The sequence below is a fragment of the Panthera onca genome, chromosome A1 (genome assembly GCF_046562875.1).
Source record: "Panthera onca isolate mPanOnc1 chromosome A1, mPanOnc1 haplotype 2, whole genome shotgun sequence".
NCBI classification, from domain to species: Eukaryota; Metazoa; Chordata; class Mammalia; order Carnivora; family Felidae; genus Panthera; species Panthera onca.
Genome location: NC_138339.1, coordinates 94,862,774 through 94,879,786, shown reverse-complemented (window position 1 = coordinate 94,879,786; position 17,013 = coordinate 94,862,774). Strand labels below are relative to the sequence as shown.

Below are 17,013 nucleotides of genomic sequence, written 5' to 3'. Positions count from 1 at the left end.
CTGATATTGATGCATTTGAGTAGACATTAAAATACTTTATCTTAGGGACGCCTGGGTGGCTCAGTCGGTTGAACATCTGACTTCGGCTCAGGTCATGATCTCGCGGTCTGTGAGTTCAAGCCCCGTGTCGGGCTCTGTGCTGACAGCTCAGAGCCTGGAGCTGCTTCAGATTCTGTGTCTCCCTCTCTCTCTGCCCCTCCCCCGCTCATGCTCCCTCTCTCTCTCAAAAATAAATAAACATTAAAAAAAACTTTTAATAAAAAAAATACTTTATCTTAGAGCTTGTTTTTTAACCTGAGAGTAAGCAGGGACACCTAAATTCTGTTTGATACCATATCACCAAACAGATGTTATTTTGATCTTTATATATTTGTAGATAAATTCAGTATAAGAAATTTAAGGACTCTTTCTTTACTTTTTAAATTGTAATTAGTCTTCTATCTTGTAAAAATAAATATACTAGGTATTTTATTTTGGTTACCTTAGTAGGGAGAGTGACAGAAATTTAACCAAGGGAAAAAAGATTAAAAGGAGAAGAGGGAAAGAGAGAAAGACTTCTTGGGCAAAGTAAGATGGTTTGACTGGAAGAGAATCTTGTTAGTGAGCAGAATATCAGTTATGGATATTTTTAGATATATATGTATTTTAGATATAAGTAATAGAAAAAAAATAAGAGTTTACTTTTCTCATACAATAAGAATGCTTGAGGTGCGCTGTTGTTTCCGCTGTTGTGGTGGTTCTGCAATATTTTTGGCCTTTCCCTCATAGCTGCTAGATAGTTGCTGTGACTCCAGGCATCACATTCATGTTCGCATGTGGGAACAGGAAGAGAGAATGCCACAGGCTCCCCGGCCTCTCCACCCGCCCCCCCCCCCCCCCCCCCCGCCTTGTTTTTTCAGGAAATCAGTGCCTTTTCAGAAGCCTCCCAGAAGACTTCCACATATATTTCACTAACCAGAATTGTGTCTCATGGCCATAATTGCAAGGGAAACAGTAAGAATTTGGTTTTGTCCAGCTTTTCTTATGAAGTTAGGCACATATTTAGGAATGGATTCAGAGATAATCAGAAAATAGTTTTTGCCTGTAAGAAATGAATTCAGTGATAATAATAAAAAGTTAAACTTTATAATAGTAATATATTTAAAATACCAGAAATAACATTCTTACCAATGTATAGTGACTGTTTTATGCCCCTTATATTAAATGCTTTTATAAAGTGCATTCAGGGATAGCAAGTATAAGCCTTCTGAAAAAGGACAAACCACACTAATTTCAAGAAATTTAGGTATTTATTCATTTTAATTTATTCTTTTATCCAGCATATATTAGCATCTAATATATAACAAACAGTGGGACTGCCAAACAAACATATTTTCTGTTCTAGTGAAACTTACCTGGTGGAGATGATCAATATTAACCAAAAAAATTACATAAAAAATGTGAAATTGCAGCAGTGACAAACATATAAAGGCTGTGTACAAGATGCTCTGACAGTCTGCCAGCAGGGTATGAGCTGGACAGAGAAGGCTTCCCTTAGCAAGCAACTCTTGAGGCCTATCTGAAGGGTGAGCTGACTAATCAAAGGAAGAAAGACAATTTCAGACAGGGGGTGTGTGTGCAGAGTCTCTTAGCATTAAAAAAAAAATCATAGATAAGGGACTGAAGAGTGACTCTCTAGGAGAACATTATTCTAGATGAAGTTGAAGAATAGGGAAGGGCAAGTGACACAGAGTTTAGAGGGTTGGGACTTTTTCCTCAGCCATGAGAAACCATTGAAGAGTTCTAAGCAAGGCTTGGCATGATCACATCTACGTTGGCTATAATGCAGGAAACGTTTGGAGAAAGGACCCAGTAGTAACCTTATCAATAGACTCCTGCAGTGGTCTCGGTGAGAGGTATCAGTACTTTGGATGAGGTTTGTAATGTTAGTTTGAGTGGAAAGGAGTCTCATTTGAAAGGTGTTCAGGAAATAAATCAACAGGGGTTGGTGATAGAAGGGATATGCAGCTGAGATGAATGGAGTGTCAGAGATGACAGTGGTTTATGCATCTGGTTTGGACAGTGCTAGCATTTACTGGAAGAGTGTGATTTTCTTTTTGCCATAGATCCTGACTTTTATTTTTATACATAGTAAGGAGAAATACTCAGACATTCTAGGGGAGCTGTCATATAGGCAGTTGGATATAGAGTCCAGAGGAAAAGATGAAAAGTAATGATATAAATTGGCTGTGAGACATCTCTGTATAAGTGGTAAGTGAAGACCTGGGTGTGGCTGAGATCATGTTAGCAGAGAGTATAGTGGAGAAAATAAGGTCCTAAGACTGAGTCTTAGGACTACCAACATGTCATAGGTGAGTAACATGATAAGCTAGAAAAACCAACAAAGGACGAGTAGCCAGAAAGGGAGGACAAAACCAGGATGTTACAGTGTCAGGGAAAGACTCCTTCAAGGAGAAAGTGGCCAGCAGCACAGAGAGGTCAGGTGAAAGGAAGCCTGAAAAGTCAACTTCGATCTTAACAAGGTGGCTGTCACTATTGACCTTAGCAGGAGCTGTTTTGGTGGAATGGTGGGACCATACTCCGGTTAAAAAGGGTTAAAGAGTGAGTGAGAGGTCAAGAAATAGAGTGTTAGTACAGGTGTCACCAGGGCAGCTTGGCCAGGGGGAGACGGTGAGAGATCCGGTGAGGGACTTGTTTTGTTTTTGAATGGTAGACTTGAACATGTTCCAGAGGGATATGTTATATCCATAAATTTCTGATTTAAAAAATGCCTTGATTACCTTGGGGAATATTAGAACAAGTTAGTAATGATACTTCTAACAAAAAATCATTAGTCACTTTGTAGAATGAAAATTGAAAAATAGAGAATCAAGCAGCCAGTCTGTCTTTCCACCCAGGTGAGAGAAAGTTTCTCATGATGGAAGTGTTCCAGCTAATAAGCAAAGAAGGAACGACAGAATTAGTGTGTCACCCTTTTTTTGCAACCCCTCCAGGGTGGAGTTTTTCCAGAGAAGTGATTGGAAGGGCAGAGGGAGTTTAAGAGTTGGCCAGTGTATGTTGGGAATGGTGGACCATGGAACTTTAAGAAGAGGGCTGACAGCACCAGGGAAGGCACGTGGTAGGTGGGCTAGAGTCCTGAGAGGTTTCAACAACAGTCATGGTGGAGGTGCTGTGTGAGCTGGAATGGGCAGCTTTTGAGATGAAACAGTTCATGTCTCTGATGAAGTCCAGGATGTGAGTCTGGTGATGGATGGCTGAGATAGAGTAGAGAAGGAGATGGGCAAAGAGGAGATCTAGGATTGAGCTGGATGGTGTTGGCTGGTTTAGCCACGTGGACCTGAAGGGCTACTGGAAGCAATGGTGGGGCTCTTGGTGGAGACAAGATACACACCAAGTATTAACAGCTTTGATGAATGAAGGGGAGTGATTTGAAACTGAATAGCTGCAGCATGGACAAAAGGAGGATGTTACGGTCTGGTGGTATAACCTCAAAGGAGCTGTTTTTATTACAAGAAGGTAGAGCCTGGAAGGAAGAGCGGTGAGCCTGAGAATCCTTGCAGTATTGGGTGAGGCAAGGAAGCGAATAGCTGGTTCTCCTGAGAGGGCTGCAGGGGAGGGACTGGAGAGGAAAAAGGAGGGAGTGCACTTGTGGAGAAGAGAGCAAGGACACAAGAGAGCTGGCTGGTTATTTGGCAGCTATTCCGAAGTACCTAATGTTTAGGTTTAGGAGGTGAGTGAGGCAGAGAGTTGGATAAAACGTGAGAAGTGTAGAGCCATATGGACTTGATGTTGGTGCCAAAAACCACGGAGGAGGACACACAGTGTTCCGACTGATCAAAATAAGGAAAGTAGAAGAATGGGGTCTGGAGACTAGTCTGACCCAGCTTGGGCAGTGATGGATCCACAAGCTGTAGGTGCTACACACTGCAGCCTAACTGGGTCAGCCGACTGTAGCCCTGAAACGAGACACACACTGTGTCCTCTGGACTCAGAAGCTCATCAATCAAACAGGAAAGAAATAGATAAAAACATGTGCGAGGGTCTGATTGCAGTGTCCCCGCCAGATATTACTGAGTGCCCTCTTAGCCAGTCATGCATCTTTTAATGCTTTAGGCCTAATCTTGGCACCCATTGCTTACTACAAATTATTGCAGAAACTGGTTCCTTTTTTCCTTTTTTCCTTCTCCAGTCAGTTTTCAAGCCCCTGTGAGGTCCTTTCAGAACACAGCTATGATCAAATCATTCTGGTGCTAAACTACAAGTCTCTGAGCAAATCAGTCAAGAACAACCAGATGAACCCCAATCTTTTCAGTCTTGTTTTCTGTTTCTTTCCCTCACCTACCTATGTGTCAACCCAACTCTTCTTTCTGAATTCTAGGAAGCTAGTATGTATTTTCCCATTTGTCTTTTTTCAGTTTATACTATATCCTGGACCAGATATACCTCTCTTGCTATTTTTCTTGTTAAGATTCCACCTCCTTCACGAAGTCTTCCTGGAGCCCCATAGCCACAGTTAATGTTTCTCATCTCTATACTGTGTGTTTTGCCTTTTTTAAAAAAATGTGTATTTGTGTGTGTGTGTGTGTGTGTGTGAGAGAGAGAGAGAGAGAGAGAGAGAGAGCGAGAGAGCACATAAGTTGGGGAGAAGCAGAGAGAGAGAAGGAGACACAGAATCTGAAGCAGGCTCTAAGCTCTGAGCTGTCAGCGCAGAGCCCGATGTGGGGCTCAAACTCACAAATGGTGAGATCATGACCTGAGCCAAAGTTGGACGTTTAACTGACTGAGCCACCCAGGCGCCCCTGTTTTGCCTTTTTTTTTTTAGCCAATAATAATATTCCCATTTATTTATTTATTAATCTACAAAAGGAATTGCTACATTGTATGGTAGTTCTTATTTTGATTTTTTTAAATATGAAATTTATTGTCAAATTGGTTTCCATACAACACCCAGTGCTCATCCCAACAGGTGCCCTCCTCAATGCCCATCACCCACTTTTCCCTCTCCCCCACCCCCCATCAACCCTCAGTTTATTCTCAGTTTTTAAGAGTCTCTTATGGTTTGCCTCTCTCCCTCTCTTTTTTTTTCCTTCCCCTCCCCCATGGTCTTCTGTTAAGTTTCTCAGGATCCACGTAAGAGTGAAAACATATGGTATTTGTCTTTCTCTGTATGACTTATTTCACTTAGCATAACAGTCTCCAGTTCCATCCACGTTGCTATAAAAGGCCAGATTTCATTCTTTCTCATTGTCAAGTAGTACTCCATTGTGTATATAAACCACAATTTCTTTATCCATTCATCAGCTGATGGACATTTAGGCTCTTTCCATAATTTGGCTATTGTTGAAAGTGCTGCTATAAATATTGGGGTACAAGTGTTTTGCCTTTTTTAAAAAGTTCTTACCACTTTTTGTTTTATAGTTATTGGTGTAAACCTCTGCCTCTCCTGTTGCGTAGTCCATTCCCAGAAGATGATTTTCATGTTTTGTACATTTCCCTTCCCCCTCCCCGAACCTGGAACTCTGCTTTGTACATATATAACAGACACCCAACAACAGGGCTATCGAATGAACTGATCTTTAAGTCAAGATCAGGCCAATAGAAGCTAATCCCATGGGCAGTGGGGAGTTGTTGAAGACTTATGAGTAGGAAGATGATGTGATCAGAGTTACTTACAGTTGAGGTTTCAGGAAGATTAATTTGGCCACACTTTGAAAGATGGATTATACAAAGGGATGATGTAATGCAGTTATTCTTGGGGAGATCCTGAGCATCTTAATTAGACTGACAGAAATGGAAGTGGACAAGGGACAGAGGAGAGATGTTACAGGGTTAGAACTGACAGGCTTTGGTAACTACAGTGGATGAAGAGTGATAGATAAAGAACTAGAGACAAGGAGGCATCAAACCTCGGTGACCAAGAGAAGTGAATGGTGGTGTTTGTCAGTGACCCTAAGAAATTCAGGAAGGGGATCTGTTTTCAGAAGTGATCTTAACTTGTAACATGCAGCACAACTAGGAGGCTGCGTGATAAGATCGCCATTAAATTTCCGTGTCTTAAGCAGAAACTATAGACTGTTAGGAGACACTGGCTCAATAACAAGATCAAAACTCCAGTGTACTAAACACGCATTTTTCTTAAAACCTTACAGTGTACCTGAGTTTTATGCTAGGCCTTAGGGATACAAAGCCGAATGAGACCACGTTACCTGCCCTCAAGAAACTCAGGTGTGATAAGGACAATCCATGGAGGCACAAGGCATTCCATTGCTGTAAGATCATGCAGTGCTTGAGAGGTGTTTGTATATGTGTATTTATTTGCTTGCTCGTTCATTAATATTTATCCTGCCATCTTCCAGAAAGTAGTTAAGTCAGTTTACAGAAGATTCCAAATAGCGTGAGTAAAAATGAGGGTAAGGGCTTAAGATGGAGCCAGAAATGAAGCTTACAATATTTATCACATAATGACCAACACTGCTGTGGGGAAGCTATAGATTTGTCTCAAAGGTTTCCATGAAGGTAAACTTGTTCAGTTAAAATAGTTCATAGTACCTAGAAAAACAAATGAATTGCTTAAGAAAACAGCTTTAAAAAACCTGTGTATTTTGTTAGACAACAATTTTTAGTGAAAAGACCAGCTAGTGGCTGACCTAGAAGGTACTCACATGGACCGTGAGCTTTTTCCTCCATGCTGCTGCCATGATAGCATGCCTTTATCTTGTGAGCCAGGAGCAGCCTTGAGGAGCTGGACTGGTTACTAGTCACTGCATAAGGGAGAAACTAAGCTGTAAACCTTGCGAACACCAAAGTCATTGTTTCAGTATAGTGGTTTTCATTCTGAATTAACTTCCTTAAACACACCCATTTTTTTCAGCTACTTGGGAATACATTTTACCATTACCTGGTACTGGTGGGCCCATCCAGAGGTAGTATTACATGAAAGAAAGAATATTCTTGTTACAATAACAAAAAAGAGCTGGTTACAAAACCTGGCATTCTGTTTGATTCCACTTTTGTAGGAGAAATTATATATGTAAATATATGCAGAGAAAATCATCTAAATAGAAGGCTATATTCCCAAGTATCATGAGGGAGATGGGATTGTGGTGAATGTTCTTTTCTTCTGCTTATTAATATTTTTAAAATTCTAAAATAAACGTAAGAGAGATACAACCTCAGATTAAAGGCAGTATCAGTCAAAATAAGATGTTTTATAGGAGTCTTGTGAAATGCTTATATGTTCACTGTCTGAGAACACTTTTTTCCAGGGCAAATTTCTCTTCCCTACTCAGTAGCATGGCATTTGGACTTCTAAGCCTGAACATTCCCAGGTACTTCAGCATATCAGAGCTTACTTTTCCAAAAAGTTTCTAACCCAGCCTGTATGTAACCTTTTTCCTTCCTCCTTTAGTGATGGTTTTCTTGTCTGGATCAATATAGAAGATTGGTGTCTTTAATTTTCATAACACACATATTATCATTTGCACACGGAACATCTAGAAACAGTGAGTTTTAACCCTTAATGTACATTGGACTTTTTTTCAATGGAGCTTTAAAAAATACTGATACTTGGACCCTAAACTCAGTAGTTCTAAGTTGGACTGGGGTCTGGAAGTTGACACTTTTGTAAGTGTCCAGACAACTTTGGAGTGCAGCCAAGAAGCATTTCCACTGCCCTTGCTGGAGAGCTCAGTTGTTTAATTATAAAAATAATAGATCCTATTATGAAAACAATTGAACAGTATGATAGGGTATAAACTAACTTTTACCTTCTCCCCAGGTCAACAACTATTGATGATTCTTTGTATAATTTTCCACCAATTTACAGGTATACATAAATCTTCTCTTATATAAATGGTATTATATTAAACATTATGCTATGCAGCTTGCTTTAATTTCCTAATATGTGGGAGACATATTTCTCTATCACTTCATGCAGATTACTCTCACATGTTTTTTTTAATGTTTTATTTATTTTTTGAGAAAGAGAGAGAGAGAAAGGGAGGGGAGGGGCAAAGAGGGAGACACAGCATCCGAAGCAGGCTCTAGGCTCTGAGCTGTCAGCACAGAGCCTGATGGTGGGCTTGAACCCACGAACTATGAGATCATGACCTGACCTGAAGACAGACACTTAACCGACTGAGCCACTCAGGTACCCCTCGCATGTTTATTTTTTTTAATGTTTGTTTATTTATTTTAAGAGACAAAGAGCACACGCAAATGGGAGAGGCAGAGAGAGAACAGGCTGCACGCTGTTAGCACAGAGCCCTATGTGGCACTCAAACTCACAAACTGTGAGATCATTACCTGAGCCAAAATTAGGAGTTGGACACTCAACCTACTGAGCCACCCAGGTGCCCCAGTCTTGCATGTTTTAATGGCTGCACTGGATCTGCTGTGCAGAGATTCCTTGTTTCTTTAACCTCAGAGACCTCCATCTGGGATGCACTGCTTTAGTGTAAGGACCCTGTTCCCTGTCTTTTCTTCTGTTCTTATTCTCTTTCCTGTTATAATTGAAAGGAGTCTGCATGGACCACATTCATTTATATCCTAGATCCTTACTAGAATATGGTCTAATATTATGCCGTTACAGTTTTCATTCATTTATTGTGAAATACTTCAGACATAGGACAGTCCCATAGGTAAATACCACCCTAGAAGTAATAGAACATTTTGCCAATACTATTGAACCCGTAATCCTCCCTGATTCTTTTCCCCTCCACCCCATCTAGAGGAACTGCCCTTTTGTCTTTTTTTTAATGTTTATTTAATTTGAGAGAAAAAGAGAGCACATGCTTTTTTAATGTTTATTTAATTTGAGAGAAAAAGAGAGCGGGGGAGGGGCAGAGAGGTTCAGACCTTGAACCTGAGCCAAAATCAAGAGTTGGGCCCTTAACCAACTGAATCACCCACGTGCCCTGGAACTACCTTTCTTGACTAGTTTTCATCCCATGCATTTCTCTATATTTTTACTCCCTGGGTATGTTTTTTGAGGAACACTTTCTACGTATCACACCACACTGTATATTCTTTTGCACTTGGCTTCCCCCTCCCATGTTATATTTATGAAATTCACCCATATGGATATGTATAATTCTAGTTTACTCATTTTTCTATAATTATGGTATTCTATTGTATGCATCTACCAGTTTATCCATTTTCCTTGATTGGTATTTAACATGATTCAAATTTGTTGCAAATGCAAACAATACTGATACTTGTCTTACATGTGTTTTCTGGTGCATATGAACGAGTTTTCTGAATTGAGGCTATCATTTAGGAGTGGGACTGTGGAGTGTAAGGAATGTGCATCTTTCTTGTTCTTCAAGGGGGCTGGAGCAGTTTAGAATCCTGCTGGCCGTGGGTAAAAGTTTGTACTCGTGCTTTAAAATTAAAGTAGACATACCCATTTGATGATGTTTCTATATAGTCTCCAGAATTGCTCATAAGGAAATTTTCATTTTTATTTACTGACCTTTACGTGGAGTGCCATCTGATAAGTCATTTTTTGTTCATGCTAGGAAATTGTTTTCCCTCCATGTGCATGCTGTGCCTGTTTACAAAAAGACTTGAAGCGATTTATTGGCCTTCTCTGACAAACTGCCAGGCCTCCTGTCATCAGCCAATGGCTGCTTCCTCTTTAATTCCTTTTTGTCTTGCCTGCCAAGAAAGCAAGAGCTAAATTCAAGGCTCAGGTGCAGAAACAAATTTGGTTTAATTTTCCCCCTTCTCTTCTTGCATGGGAGTATTTCTCTAACATGGTTCTTATAACAGCTGCATGAGAACCATAGAGATGCTTGTTTATGATTAATGTTTAAAACTTTCTAAGCCCTGTATCAGAGACCTATTAAATTGGAATTGCAAGGATGAGACCGCAAAATTAGCATTTTCAGAGCTCATGCACAAATATGCTGTCTCAAATGTGAGGACCTACTGTATGGCTTAAAATCTTAGTTTCATATTCATTGTAATTCTTCCACCATAAATATGTTGTTATTGTAAATCACTTCAAATTTTTTTTGTACTCAATGTAAGAAATATTGGAAGTCTAGCAGAGTGAGACATATGCATAAAATTTGTCTCCAAATTTTATCTTTAAATTGGTTATTTTCATATTAATGATTGAACATTTACAGCACTGGGTTTAAATTCATTAATTGCATAAATACTCATCGAATGCCTACTGTGTGCTGTGCACTGTGCCATGAGAAGAATAAATAAATTTTTGAAAAGCTGCAAACAGACAGGATGCTTTAGGAATATTTTTTCTGAATGTTGTAATCTTGTATAATCCTTTCCCTAAGAACATTACTTTTAAAAGTCAAATTTTGGGCTCTTTCCATAATTTGGCTATTGTTGTAAGTGCTGCTATAAACATTGGGGTACAAGTGCCCCTATGCATCAGCGCTCCTGTATCCCTTGGGTAAATTCCTAGCAGTGCTGTTGCTGGGTCATAGGGTAGGTCTATTTTTAATTTTTTGAGGAACCTCTCCACACTGTTTTCCAGAACGGCTGCACCATTTGCATTCCCACCAACAGTGCAAGTGGGTTCCTGTTTCTCCACATCCTCTCCAGCATCTATGTCTCCTGATTTGTTCATCAACTGATGAATGGATAAAGAAATTGTGGTTTATATACACAATGGAATACCACGTGGCAATGAGAAAGAATGAAATATAGCCTTTTGTAACAATATGGATGGAACTGGAGAGTGTTATGCTAAGTGAAATAAGTCATACAGAGAAAGACAGATACTGTATGTTTTCACTCTTATGTATATCCTGAGAAACTTAACAGAAGACCATGGGGGAGGGGAAGGAAAAAAAAAAAGTTAGAGAGGGAGGGAGGCAAACCATAAGAGACTCTTAAAAACTGAGAATAAACTGAGGGTTGATGGGGAGTGGGAGGGAGGGGAGGGTGGGTGATGGGCATTGAGGAGGGCACCTGTTGGGATGAGCACAGGGTTTTGTATGGAACCAATTTGACAATAAATTTCATATTAAAAAAAAAGGTGGAATTTTAGCAAACATATACACTTGGCTCTAATTAGTATTTATGTATTAGTGTTTGTATATATATTTATCAGTGAAATATTTCTAGACACTTATTTCTAAGGATCATTAACATCTTTGAGTGCATCCCTGGAATAAGATCTCTTGTTTGTTATCCTGATAAATGTAGGCTTAAACCTTATTCACCTTTTTAGACTCAGTAATTAAGTTTTAGAAAAGCAATGAATTATTAAGTCTGTCTTGAAAAAAAAAAAGCAAAACACTTGGCTTCTCTCAGCATAATTTATTGCCATTTATGTCACTTAAATTAAATGTTGGTAGAAAGGGATATTTACATTAAGTGGTCCTTGGTTAATAAGTTGCATGCCATGCTACCCATGTAAACCCTCTTATGGCCCCTCAGTTCAGGAATGCTGTGTACTCACCAGTGTGTTTATTTTGAGAGAGAATTAGAGTGTAATAGGCGTTTGAATGCTTAACTTATTTCAGGTATTTGCATTTGTGAGGATGATAACTGATTTGTTTGTCCAGTCGAGTTTAAGTCCACGAATATTGATTGAGCACCTACTGTGGAGTACTTGCACTCTATTAAATATGTATATAATGTATATTTATGTATATTTAATAGATATTTAACATGTATATATATCCTAATGTGTGTGTGTGTGTGTCTGTCTGTCCTCCTTAAACAGAAAGAAAACCCCTTGAATCAGTGCATGTCTTCTAGTTGCTAGTAAATACTAGCATTAAAAATCACACGATAAATGATAACAGCCTAAATGAGTAGGCTGTTATGAATTCTATTGGCATCAAAAGTGTTGCCTGTGAGTATCTCTGTGGTTTATTTAGTTCCCGCAGCTGTGTTTGGCAAACAGGAGATGCCTCACTTCATCTTTTTGCTAGGAAGTGGTCGTATGAATTTAATACTTCAGAGTCACCTGAGGATTTGGTTGGTTTGAAATCCATATCCCAGGCAGTTCTCCTGAAGGCAGATCTCCTGGAGATAGTGCTGTAATTAATTGGTATGATGAGGGGGCTCTTAGACAGAGTCTGTCCATACTTAAGAACCTCTGCAAGTGACTCTAAAACATATCCAGATTTAGGAGCCATTGTTCAGTTTACAGAAGGGACAGCAGAATCCGAGAGATGGTGATTTGCCTGAGTTCTTAATGTGTATTTAATTATAAGGGGGCATCCTTTGGTTGTGTCAGGTTCCCCTTTATTAATCTTATTAATTAATCTGATTAATCTTACCATGATGACTGATGAATCTTACCTTTCTTTTTATGGCCTTAATCATTTGTGGCTTTCACAGATATGGTTACAGTTGGGAAATAACAGTTTCTCTGTTAATTATTTTGCTCTGAAATTCTTGGGACTTTCCCAAGACTTGAAGATGTGTTAGAGAGTAATTTGTCCAGTGAGCACTTCCTGGGGTCTCTTTGATAGGAAAATGCCTGTGCCCTTCCTAAGTGGCCTGCATGTGTTTGTAGATGTTTTCAGTGAACGTGGTTTCCTGAGAACCAACACAAGTTTGGCATTTTCCTGGATTGCCATCTCGATTCTCAGCAATGTTTCCATTGAAATCGAAAGATTGCTGCAGTGTTCTTTGTTTGGCTATATTTGCAGTTCAGTGTTACAACTTGTATAAATTAATTTTAAATACTATAATGTGAACTGATTGCAACTGTTAGTAGAAACAATTATATTAAATTTTCTTCTTTTATAATAATTTCATTGTTGCTAATAAAGTGATTGCTAAAAGAAAGCTGGTTTTTTAACCTGGTAATTACCATCTTTTTGCCTTGTCTCAACATAATGATACAGTAAAGTATTTATCATTATCATTTGTGATTTTTAAAAATAAAATTTGTTTTCTAATTGCACTGTAAAGCTTGTTTGTTGTGCAAAATATAAATATAGAAAAGCTCAAAAATTAGAAATTTAAATCACCTGTAATTCTACTGTGTCGAAATCATTGTTGTTTAGGTATATGGCTTTCCAGACTCTTAAAATGAATCCATGTAGTGATAAAGCATTTGTGATTTCATTCCATTTCTGGGTTAATGTTTATGTTTAAATGTAACACAGATCTGCTTCTTCATATTTTTATGACTTTTAAGAACTACGCAATATCTATACATCTTGTAATAATTGGTATCTTTTTGTAGCTTTTTCCTTGGACTGTATTTTTTTATTTCTACTTCTTATACTGCCCTTCTCAAAAGTTAGAATACTTTGTTATTTAGGAGATTATTTCCCTTTTATAAATTTGCAAAATATGGAAAAAATAAAAGCTTAGACATGTAGACAGTACAGAATTCTGTTAACTCTTTAGCAAAGTGAAGTAAAGAGGAACATCTTCAATTTCAAAAAGAAGGCAAAATAAGCTAACGTAAAAGTCCTCCTCTGTAGAGCACTTAGAACACAAGTAAGGTATTCCCCTTACATGAGGAAGCTGGAATAGGCAAACTCATAGGGACAAAAGGTAGAATAGAGATTACCACAGGCCTCATGGGAAGGAGAGCATAGGGAGTTTGTTTTTTAATGAGTATAGAATTTCTGTTTTGGGGTATTGAAAAGGATCTGGTAACGGATAGTGGTGATGGCTGCACAACATTCGAATGTGCTTAATGCCACTGACTTGTATACCTGAAAAATGTCAACTGGTTGTGTGTGTGTGTGTGTGTGTGTGTGTGTGTGTGCGCACGCATGCATATAACCACAATCTTGAAAGCACTCAAATGTGTCAAAAAGTCCTAATGCAATATAGTAATTGTTGCCTCTATGTAATAATTTTGATATTTAAGCTCTAGTACTGATCATTCAATATGAAAAATTCTTTTTCTTTGTTTATTGCAGTACTTCTCCCTTATGCTAGCATTTTCCTTGTGTAAGACCCAGAAATTGTGATTTGAGGGGACAGAGGTCCAGCCCATTAGCTACCATTGAAAAACATCTAGAATGTTATCTCAAAATATCAAGATCTCATAAAAACAAACTCTTGTTCAAATTTTCATGTAAGTGTTCTTTATTTTAGAAACTGATTCAAAAAAGTATTAATTTCTTTTCTCCATTAATGCTTTATTAAGCTTTGTTGACCTATATAAGGGTAATAGGCGAGGAGGGAGTAGGGGATTAGAAAGATTAGTCAGCAGCCACTCCTAAAAATATCAGAGTGATTTTTTTTCTTAATCACATAACTGTAACCTATGTACTTGGAGCAAAATAACTCTAAGATGAAGTCTAAAGAATGTGTTTTCCATTTTTTACTACTTTGAATATATAGACAGAATTATACTAATTGCATGTTCTAGAATTCCTTAAATCTCTAACATATTTTAACATTTGGAGAATTTCAGAATCATTATCCAGTATTATGTTTTGTGAAATGCTTGTTGAATTAATAAAACATTATAGGGGCGCCTGGGTGGCGCAGTCGGTTAAGCGTCCGACTTCAGCCAGGTCACGATCTCACGGTCCGTGAGTTCGAGCCCCGCGTCGGGCTCTGGGCTGATGGCTCAGAGCCTGGAGCCTGTTTCTGATTCTGTGTCTCCCTCTCTCTCTGTCCCTCCCCCGTTCATGCTCTGTCTCTCTCTGTCCCAAAAATAAATAAACGTTGAAAAAAAAATTTAAAAAAAAAAAAAAAAAAAAAAAACATTATAAAAACTTCTTTAATTTATACTATCTTCAAAAGTGTATTTTTGGTAATTTACTGGGATATATACAATATAGCAGGATAATAAGAGATAGAATGGTATCTAAAGACACTGGAACCAAGAGAAAATGAGTATAGAAACATAATATAAAGTGCGAGTTGTTATTTGTTATTATAAGGTGTTATTCAGTTATTAGTAATCACGATGAAAAGGAAAGTGTGTTTAGTTATAAAATTCTGTGTCCATAAGAATTATATAAAGTCATTATACTGCTGAAATTTATTGGAAAAATAAATGGTATTTCTTAAAGAAAGTTAGCAGAAAATATTTTTATCAGTAAACCTTCCCCATAGTTTTAAACGTACACTTTGCGTGGTAGCCTCAGTTACTGGTTAACAAGCTGGCATTTCTTCAGTGTCTGCTGGGCAGCATTGTTACTTGATCATCATGTGCTGAGGAAAAATAGAATTGTAATAGACAATTTGTTGCCTCCTAAGGCAGTGACTTTCAAACTGTTGTACAGGGTGTTTAGAGTCCCCCAGAGCCCCCTCTGGATGAGGAAAGATGGCCTAATAGTGCTGTGTCTTGACCAAATCAGCACTCCTTTTATCTAATCTGTAGTGAGTTTCTTTGTGAAATTTAATTTGAGCTAGGGATTTAATGGATAAAAAGATATTTGAAAATCACTGGCCTAACAGTAGAGTTAGGACTGTTGCATAATAAAAATACATCTAAGAGCCCCTGAAATCTGATCTCCTCTCCTTAAGGACAGAAATACCATGAGGCACGCTGGGTAATTCAGCTCCAAGCCAGAAACCTGAAGGCCTGTGTATTTTTTTCTTCTCTGTCACAAATTCACTATGTCACCTTGGGAAAGTCACTTGATATCCGAAGTGTTTTCCCTCATGTGTTAAATGGCGGTGTAAAATGATTACTACCAATTTGGCCAGCAGCACGACTTTTTTGACTCTTTTGGCTTGCTGATAGGAAATGCTTTGCTATCATACAGGCTCTTCCCCTTCTGTCAAAGTGGAAGGGACCATTGGAGAAAGAAGTGGCCCAGTTCTCTGTAGGGAATGTGAACATAAGAAAAAAACATTAGTGGAAAGGAGAGTAAATCTGTCTGTACCAATCTTATTTTGGTGTGTACAGCCCTTCTAGTCAGACTGGTCCCATAGGACAGATTCAGTGAGAGCAAAGGCTTTTGATAAAAGGTGACTGAGAGGTTATCTGGGCCCTGATGCTAAGGTCAATAGAGAACAATTTGTGGTCATCAGTGATAAAATCTGAGAGGGTCAGGATGGAGAATGGGTGATCTGTTAGTTTTGTCAGTTAGAAAGGCCCTGAAGACCTTAGCAAGGGTAAAGGGTAGTTTGGATAAACACAAAGTAAATAACATTTTAAAAAATTAATCTTCACCAGCATGGCTTGACTTTACCACTAAAAATTTAGCATAGCTTAAGCATTTGTACATTATATAGGTTATAATGAACAGTAAAATTTGGACTTACTCTTGTATTTATTAATTTTTAAATATTTTATTTGGGGGGGGAGGGGCAGATAGTGGGACAGAGGATCCAAAGTGGGCTCTGTGCTGACAGCAATAAGCTCAACGTGGGGCTCAAACTCACGAATTTTGAGATCATGACATGAGCCGAAGTCAGATGCTCAGCTGACTGAGCCACCCAGGTGCCCCTGGAGTTACTGTTTTAAATGCAGTGTTTTAAAATTGAGTGGAAAATACAAGTGAATACTATCAAGATTGTGTGCTAATTTTTAATTACTGGGTACCATATAATTGTAATAAACATTCCATGAAAATATTAGAAGTTAATTTTTTATGTCCTTTAAACACTTATGCTCCTTAGAAGTTGTACATTGTGATGTTAGAATAAACTCCGTGACAATGTGCAAAGATAACCCTAATTTATACTGAAGCACAAAGGAAAACAGATGTTTTAAATCCTTTCACTCCTTGAGACTTCTCCCACAAATGGTTAGTCAGCACTTCTCTTTTTTAACTTGAAGTTTAGACATTCACATAATTTGTTTACTCTTGAGTCATTTTGGCTGGGTAAGTTGTGTTACAAGCCTCGGAACAAATAATTTTAGCAGTTGAACATGACTGAGTCAGTTCATGTACAGGATGTATTGAAGATCCTGGTCCAAGACACTATGCTTAGCATTTGAGGGGAATGCAAAAGTAAGTGTAGCTTGTAGAAAACAAGGCCGTCAGTTTGTAGAAAAGAGAAGAGGGAAGATTATTCCAGGCTAAGGAAATAATGAGGGAAAACATTGAGGGATAAAGGTGTATCATATCAACTTTCTGAATATATACTAAGCAC

At 38.4% G+C, this 17,013-nt stretch overlaps 1 protein-coding gene across 1 annotated transcript in view; it reads left to right on the top strand.

Moving 5' to 3' along the window:
- MSH3 (mutS homolog 3) overlaps nt 1–17,013 on the top strand; it is a 188,615-nt gene that overhangs the window by 149,700 nt on the left and 21,902 nt on the right. The gene's annotated exons all lie outside the window — the stretch shown is intronic.